The sequence below is a fragment of the Melanaphis sacchari genome, unplaced genomic scaffold (assembly GCF_002803265.2).
Source record: "Melanaphis sacchari strain LSU unplaced genomic scaffold, SCAv2.0 Contig466_pilon_pilon, whole genome shotgun sequence".
NCBI classification, from domain to species: domain Eukaryota; kingdom Metazoa; phylum Arthropoda; class Insecta; order Hemiptera; family Aphididae; genus Melanaphis; species Melanaphis sacchari.
The window spans coordinates 51,612-60,756 of NW_020271309.1; the positions used below are offsets into that span (position 1 = coordinate 51,612).

The 9,145-nt window shown below is 30.9% G+C and overlaps 1 pseudogene; it reads left to right on the forward strand.

Moving 5' to 3' along the window:
• The first annotated feature begins 497 nt into the window (after positions 1 to 497).
• Positions 498 to 1,356, forward strand: LOC112598272 (annotated as a pseudogene).
• The last annotated feature ends 7,789 nt before the right edge of the window (positions 1,357 to 9,145 follow it).

Genomic DNA, 9,145 nt, shown 5'->3' on the forward strand with positions numbered 1-9,145 from the left:
CTAATGTGTTTATAAATAATATTCGTCGCGGCATAGTGTGTCCGATGCGCCCGGTGGAGTCGTGTTGCGTCTAGCATTCCCGCACTCGCATGCACATGTCAATATAATAAAATTACGGTCGTGTACAAATTTACTTTTTGAACAGAAATATGCTTCCGCTGTGACAAGATTGTGAGATTTTGGTTGGTCCGATTTTTATTCTGTAAAAACCTCAAAATTGCTTGACGTCTTTTCTAGATCTTGATCGAGGCATTTTCCGAAATATGAATTTATGACTTTGGTATGATAAAACAAAATTTCCAAATTTATAAATTTTTTCTTGAGGATATCTAAGGTAAAAATTTATATTTCGAAAATCGCCTCGATCAAGATCTAGAAAAGATGTTGGGAAATCTTGAGATTTTTACAAAATAAAAATCGGACCAACCAAAATCTCACAGTTTTGTCATAACCAAAGGTCTAAAAGCGATATTTTTCAACCGGCTAGTACCACCTTAATGAAAAATCTTAGCGTATTTTTGCAAAAAGAAAATTGTGATTTGAGCCACTGTGTAAATTACGCTAATGATGTGTACAAAGAAATCAACGATATGCGTCAAAATGCAGAAAAAAAATTTAAAAGTATATTTGTGAAAGCTTTGGAAATAGCAGGTACAGTTGATGTCCGTTTAGTGGTTCCTCGGTATGTCAAACGCCAGCAAAACCGTGATAACTATGAAGGAGATCCCGAAACGTACTACCGTCGATCCATCTTTATTTCATTTTTAGACCACTTATTAGATCAACTCAAAGCCAGGTTTCTCGATCATCGTGAATAACTTTTAAAAATACAAAATATTTTACCAACAAAGTGCAGTGAACTGACAACAGAAGAAATCGTCTTAACAGTCAAAACGTTTAGAAAGGAGTGGCCAAATGACATAAAGGGATCTGATGAAGATTTAGAATTGGATATCACAATATGGCGCAGGTAACATTGTTTTTTTATTGTCTTAGGTATTCTTTGTTCTTTATATGAAAACTTATTTATATTATTATTTCAGACATTGTTCAAATACGCCTGAAGAAAAAAAGGCCAAAAACGTTTGTTGATGCTCTAAACTTTTGCGAATCTACGTTATATCAATCTATATATCGATTTTTGCAAATTGGAGCAACACTTCCCGTTTTAGTTGCTTCGAGTGAAAGATCAATCTCTTGTCTCCGTAGATTAAAAACCTATTTACGAACAAGACGGCGGAGGACCGATTGAATGGATTAGTATTATTGAACTTATACAGAGACATAGAGGTATCTTATGAAGATATCTTGAATATTATGGCAAAAATACCGAGGCGGATAAATTTGATTTTATAAATAATTGTTATGACTTCTAAAAATACAATAAATAATTATTTCAAAATAATGGTAATTATTCTTATTTTTTCAAAACCCCCCCTCCCGAAATTTTTTCCTGCGTCCGCCCATGGCGACGGCTAACACCGATCCAACTCCAACCGTCGGCCCACCGAGTGAGGTGGCGGCTATCCGTCCGCAGCGGTGGTTGCTGACGGTAAACTAGTGGTATATATGCTAGCTTCAACGGCAGCGGGCACCGGTGTCAGCCGAGGTTCGCTTGCCGAAGCGGAATTTGACCGTGGTGACACTCGGCGGTAGCAAACAGGGGTCGGATGTCTGGTCGCGGTGGCCTCGGCTGCCGCGGCTGGCACCGGCTCGGGATGCATGAAGTGTCGAGGCAACCTGCTCCCACGTGGCCTCTCGCGGGTGGCGATGGCGCGACTTGTGGATCGCGCAGTTGGGGAGTTGATCCGGCGACGTGCCCCCACGGCACGGCATCAGGTTTTTCTCTTCAACGGCGCTGGCATACCTCACTACGGCACTCCTTGCGGAGGTCGGACTCGTCCGGCCCCTGCTGGGGGTTGATCGTACCGTTGGGGGTCACCGGCGCTTCGGTCCCCTGTATGACATGACTTGTGGGGAACCGGTGCGCAACCGCGGCCGCGCTAACACGCTAGCGGGTGTCGTTGCAGAGGGCACGGGAGGAACCGGAGCCCAGGGGGATCCCAAAGGCATATTAGCATTTTGTGTACGGTCTCGGCACCTATAAATCAATTGGGACTTCTGATTGGTCCATTTGAATTTCCGCGAGAATTTCATTATTTTATATTTATTAATATCGGTCGGTACGATATGATATTTTCAGGTGGTTTTCCTGGTTTGAGCAACATGATCACTTGTGCTCGTTTTGATTGTTCTGTAACGTATTCCGTGCGCAAAATAGCATTGTATATGTGTGTTGCGTGCCAATATCAGATCCAAATCCAGGGTGTTATTTAAATGAAATTTACAACTTTTAAATACAATAATGTTTTATTACGTATAAATGAAGTACATGTAACTGATATAAGAAGTGGCCGAGTGTCGTGAAGCTGCTCTGTTCTTCGTAGCTCTGGTACATCTGCCCTTGATGGTCTCTGGATTCCCTTATATACAAGGAAATCTCTTGTTGTTGTAATTGACAACCTTCCAATTCAGATTAATTCTTGGAATTGTTTTCACATTTGAAAACAACAATCTCCAGGATGTTATCATCCTTACTGGCAATTCTTGGAAATGCAAAACGACCTCGCCCAACAACTACTATTTTAATTTATTATGATGTTTTTACAAAATATGAATCTAATTTTTAGTATACATTATAATTATTAGATCGCATATATATCTACATCAGATCACATAATATTACTATTGCTAACGCCTATAGCAATATTACACATTATATTATATATATTTATATTATTTGCATATCTCGTAGCTCATAACACCTCCCCGCAAAAAAAAGGTTTATGTCTGCAAGACAGAAATGTTTACAATTTTTATATGTATGCAGTTACACTTCATATACATCAATTACTTAATAATAAATATGTTAGTAACATAAAATTTAAATCAATTAATTATATAATAAAATTTGTTAGTATATTCCTTATAAAACATAAAAATCCTTTACCTTAATAATTATTACATATATAAATCTGTGAACAATTAATGTTATTACACATGTATGTAACATTTAATATTTTTGTATTTTCCTAAATAATAACTGAATATATTATATCCCAATTTTAATAACTTTCAAACCATTTTTTTTTTTTTTTTTTTTACCATTTACCATCTATTAATTATTCCTCAATAGTTTTTAAATATCACTCTTACTAATTATTTATATTATTATTAATTATTATTTTCCTCAATATCAATATCTGTCACCTATACTAATTATTATAATATTATTATATATTGTTTTATCGTGGTGAAGGTGGAGCAGCAAATGGTATATCTTCAAATATTTCCGTACTATAATTTCCTTTCCTTATTGGTTTTCTATATCTAGCTATTTTCCTAGGTTCTATGATCTGATGATTGCTAACATACCTACATTTTATTAGTATATATTTAGCTAATATTAATATCATACATAATATAGTTAAACCTACTGTTGCATATAATAGATTTGAGTGAATAAATTGATGTTTTTGAGTTTGTCCCCTTATTATTTCATTATCAATCATTTCTTCATCAAGAGATTAAGAAACACTATTTAAATCTGTTAATTGTATATCTGTTACATTATTCCATTTTTCGTTTATTGTGTAATTATGTATGTGTTCAGGTATTTTGTCCAGTAAGTCTTTCATTTTAGGTATAGGTATAAAATCTTTGTATTTTCTATTTGAATCTTCTTCTATCGCATTTAACACTCCATCTCTTGTAAATATTCGACAACTTGTATCTATAATAGATATTTCTCCTGAGTTTCTCACTTCTTGAATAAATGGTTCTATTACATCATCACATCCTATTGTCAAAACATCGTGTCCTACATGTATCCATGTGTTTTTTGTTGTTAAGCCTATGATACTTTCTCTTAACGCAAATTTCTTAACTATACATTTTTCCGGTGTTTCGTCTGCTCCTTTTAATAATTGTACCTCACACGGTTGATGACTATTAGCTTCCTGTATCGGCTGTGGTAATTTACATATTTTGTATATATTCAATTCTGTGCATTCACTTATCTGTTTATCTGAATAAGTAGTAAATTTCTTCCTATCTTTAGTCATTTCAATATATTCATATTTAAGTTAAGTAATATACCATCCAATTATTTTTTTTCTCCATACGATTCATAGGTATAAGTATTACATTAAATAATGTAAATTTTATGTCCTTAATTAATGGTATTTTTGTAATAAACACTAATCTCTCGTTCTCATAATATACGCTCATTTTTGCTATTTTCGAAAATTCACTTATCTCTGATGGTTTTGTTCCTACAGGAATATTTAAGTTACTTCTAAAATATTGTTTTGCTGCTCTTAGCGTTTCTGCAATTTCTTGAGGTGTCATAAGACTTAGATGTACTATTTCTCCTCTTGCGGCTGTAATTATTTGTTCTAATGTTGAAGTTTCATATGCATATTGATTAGTTAATATTGTATATAAATTATGTACTTCATCTGCCAATAATAAATCTAAAATATCGTCAGTTTTGTTTTGTATTTGTAATAATCTTTTATGTAATTGTTGTTCTTTATTTGATACATCTTTGTATAACTCCTCAGTACGATTAATTGTGTTAGCTATTTTCTTGACAGCTGTTTTTACTACTGTTGTTTATGTTTTCATTATATGCAAAATATTAGTTCCTGTTTCCTCTGTTTTTTGAATTGCTTTCCTGGTTTTCTTAACACATTTATCATCACACACACCAAATAATGTATACAGAACATTGCCTATAATATTTATTAATCCCCTTTTTTGTCTTCCATTATTAATATCTTGATCAATATTTTGACCTCCCAATGACAAATACATTCTTTCCTTTTGATTAGTTATTTCATCATATAAATCGGTTATTACTATTTGATATTTTCCACATAAATCTATATGACTTATCAGTACATATGTTTGTTATATTTTTCATTTTCTTTCCTAATATTTCATATTTCGTGTTGTATTCTCATAGTGAAAAATAAGTTATGAGTTTATATTCTGCTCCTATTATTCTAACAGGACCTAAGTTTTCATAATGTATACCCTTGTCTTGTTCATACGGTGTATATGTATAATAGTCTGATGAATTTATTTCATTAGCCTTGCTTAATCCAACCATCATCACCAATCTAAAAGTAAAAAAAATTACTTTTCTAAAAGTAAAATTATTATCCCTATGGTAATCTCTCTATTAATATTTCATAAGTAATTTTTTCTAAAAGTTTATCGAACAGACATTTCGTAAATATCACATCCGCACAGGGATCATGAGCATGAGTTATCTTATGATCTACATCACTAGCCAGCTCATGACTTTCAAATAGGTTTAACAATCTACTATTTTTTTTATAACTGCCTAACTCAATTTCTACGATAGTAATTTTATTAATTTGTAATTGTAAGAAAAATTGTCTATTATTATTGCAATCATAAGCTCTAATATTTAAAATTGGATAGTGTATATCCAAACGGTTCAAAAAAAAACATATCCATGTCACCATTCCATAAAACAAAACCTGATTTTTGTTCCCCCCGATTAATGTAATTTAATATAGTTTTCCTATTTAAATTATTTATAGTAAAACAACTACTTTCATTAATCTGTGATAAACAAATATTTGCTTTGGTGGATGGCCAACCAAAAAATTTCTTAACATTTTTAACCGCCCAATCCTGTTCATATTTAGTAATAGGACGGACCTCATTGTTAGATATCAACAAGGGCCATCCTTCTAATTTAATCGTTTCACTCTGATCTAGATTGTCCGTTATTGCCCGCAGATCAATAAGTGATTGTTTTTCTGTAATATTGTAAATTCAAAATCCAAAATAGTGAAATTGTATGTTTTGCTTTTAAAAAAAAAAAATCAAAAACTTAAAGTTAAATTTATTATATAAAAAAAAATTATTTTGTTATTTACTTATATTATAATACTATAATTATTCATTTATTTTATCATTATGATATCGTTTTACATTATTTTTATGTACAGTAATACCTCGTCTACCGCGTTGTATAACTATGTTTTCATCTCCTATTATTTCAATTACTTCATATGGTCTTAACCATAAAGAATTAAGTTTGTTTCTATGTGTATTATCTTTCAAAAGTACCAAATCTTTTACATGTGTATCTACAGAATTCTCTTTCTTATCATATCGCTCCTTACTTTTTACTTTGTTTCAATTAACTTCTCTCTTGCTAACTTATGTGACACTTGCATACTCTGTTTTAAATCATATAAATAATCATCATAATTATACTGTGGTTCTGGCTCAGATTTTAATTTAATTGGTATTTCTAATGTACGCCCATATACTGATGCATATGGTTGATAGTAAGTCGATGTATGTATTGTTGAATTATATACAAAAAATGCATAGGGTAATAAATGATCTCAATTATTTAAATCTTTATCTACATAATGTCGTAAATACTCGGCTAAAGTTCTATGTGATCTTTCAAGACCTCCATTTGTTTGTGGTCTGAAAGGACTAGTGTTAATTTTATTAATTTTTAAAAATTTGCAAACTTCCGTAAATGTTTTACTAAGGAAATCCGTACTTTGATCTGTCAATATCGTTCCCAGTATTCCATGTACACACACAAAGTGTATAACGAAGGCTTCCGCGACCGTGTTTGCTTAATGATTAGGTATTGGTACTCCTAGCGTATACTTAGATAAGTCATCTTGCATTGTTAAAAGATAATTGTTATTGGACAAAGTTGTTGGTAAAGGTCCTACAATATCTAAAAATATTTTCTCAAATGGTTTCGAACTTGTGGACATAATAGCCATTGGTTGTTTAACATGTCGATTCGAAATTTTATTTACTTGACATGACATACAATTTTTTATATATTTTTTAACATCATTTATCATACCTTTCTATTTAAACTGCTTTTGTATTCGTTTTATAGTTTTATTTACCCCTAAATATTCTCCTAACTTTGAATCATGAAATTGTTTTAAAATAATTACTTTCTTTTCTTTCGTATATTCTACGTTTGTACATACTATAATTTCAATTTTAGTATTACGAAATATGTTTCTTAACATTGACCTTATCTTATCCCATTTCAAATCGTCATTGGAACCTAATTTATTCATTGCCATTTTATTTAATTTATTTTCCTCACAAAGTTGTTTCAAGTTCATTATTGCTATATATATGTTCTCGTACGTTGACCTCTGACGATCTCTATTTTTCGTAACTAAAAATATTATGTACCGATTATTTTGTATTACATACGGTGTGTCTCCTATTACTTTACTAACTGGTAAAAATGTTTTAATTCCAAACTTTTGTTTTATTTCATAAAAAAAACATTCTAACTCGGTTGTAGAATAATTATTTTCACTTTTATTCAACGTTCGCGACGCATACGAAATTGGTAAATCTTGACCTATTTCTCCTTGAGATAATATTATCCCTAGTGCTTTATTATTCGCGTCCGTAGTTAATATGAAAGGTTTAGTAAAATCAGGATATTTAAGTATTGGTTTAGAACATAATGCTGCTTTTAATTTATCAAATGATTTTTGACATTCTTCACTCCATTCAAATTTAATATCTTTCTTTAAAAGATTCGTTAAAGGTTTCGCAATTGCACTATATGAATCTATAAATTTCCTATAATAACCACTTAATCCTAAAAATGATTTTATATCTTTTACAGTTGTTGGTTTTGGAAATTCTAACACTGATTTCACTTTTTTCTCATCGGGTTTAATACCGTTTTCCGATATTACATATCCCAAATACACACATTCTCGTTTTAAAAATTCACATTTATCTGGTTGTAACTTTAAATTTTTAATTCGTAATCGCTCAAATACTTTTATTAATTTTTTATTATGATCCTGTAAGTTTTTCCCGTATACAATAATATCATCTAAATATACTAAACATTTTATTCCTATTAAAACAGCTAATGCTGAGTTCAAAACTCTTTGAAAAGTTCCAGGACTAGTTTTCATTTCTTGTATTATACGTTTAAAATGCCAATGACCTTGATTGGTCGAAAAGGCTGTTAATTCACGTGATTCTTTTTCTAATTTAATTTGATAAAATCCACTAGAAACATCAAGAACAGAAAATAATTGACATTGACCTAACTGTGGTCTAATATTTCAGTAATATTTGGTAAAGAGTGAAATTCATTTATGGTGACTTCGTTTAATGCTCTAAAGTCTACTACTATTCTAAATTTCTGTTTACCTGAGTTATCAATTTTTTTTCCGTACTAATAAAAGAGGAGAGTTCCAAGGACTCCTTGAACTCTCAATAATATCATTATCCTCAAGTTTTTTTAATTTGCGCATTTATTTCATCCTGTTGTGCATGAGGAAGTCTATAAGGTCTACGATATATAGGTGGTTGATCCTGTTTTAATCTTATTAAATGAGTACCTGCGTTAGTAAATGTTAAAATATCTCTTTCCATATGGAATATACTATTATATTTTTCACATATCTCATAAATAGTTTTTCTCTCATTCTCATCCATGTGATCGGTTTTTATGATTTTTCTTAATTGTTTTATATGTTTATTATGATTATTTGTTGATTCTACCGTATATATCTCATACTCACTATCATAAAGTATTTTATTTAAATTACTCTGATTTATATTTTTTATTTCCTCAGATATATTTAGCATACTAACTATTGCTTTTCCTCTGTTTACAGTTGAAACTGTACTACTACAATAAACATCTTTCGTAATTTGTTGTTTATGAATATATATATTTTTACTTTCTACTAGTGGGTCAGCTACTGCTATTTCTACAACGGTCTCCGTTCGAGGTTGTAATGTTAAAATTATAGAACTACATTTTAAATTATTCAATGTTGTTTCATCGTTTTGTATAACCAGTTTATTATTTGCTACGTCTACTATTACCTTGTTTTTAATAAAAATGCATGACCTAGTATACCATCTTTTGGTATAGGAAATTGTGCTCCTACAATATAAAATTCCGTATCTATACTATTATTAGTTATTTCTATTGGAATAACTATTCGTATTTCATCTATAATTAATTGTCTTTGTAAACAGTTTATCTTAGGTACATTTACTATCA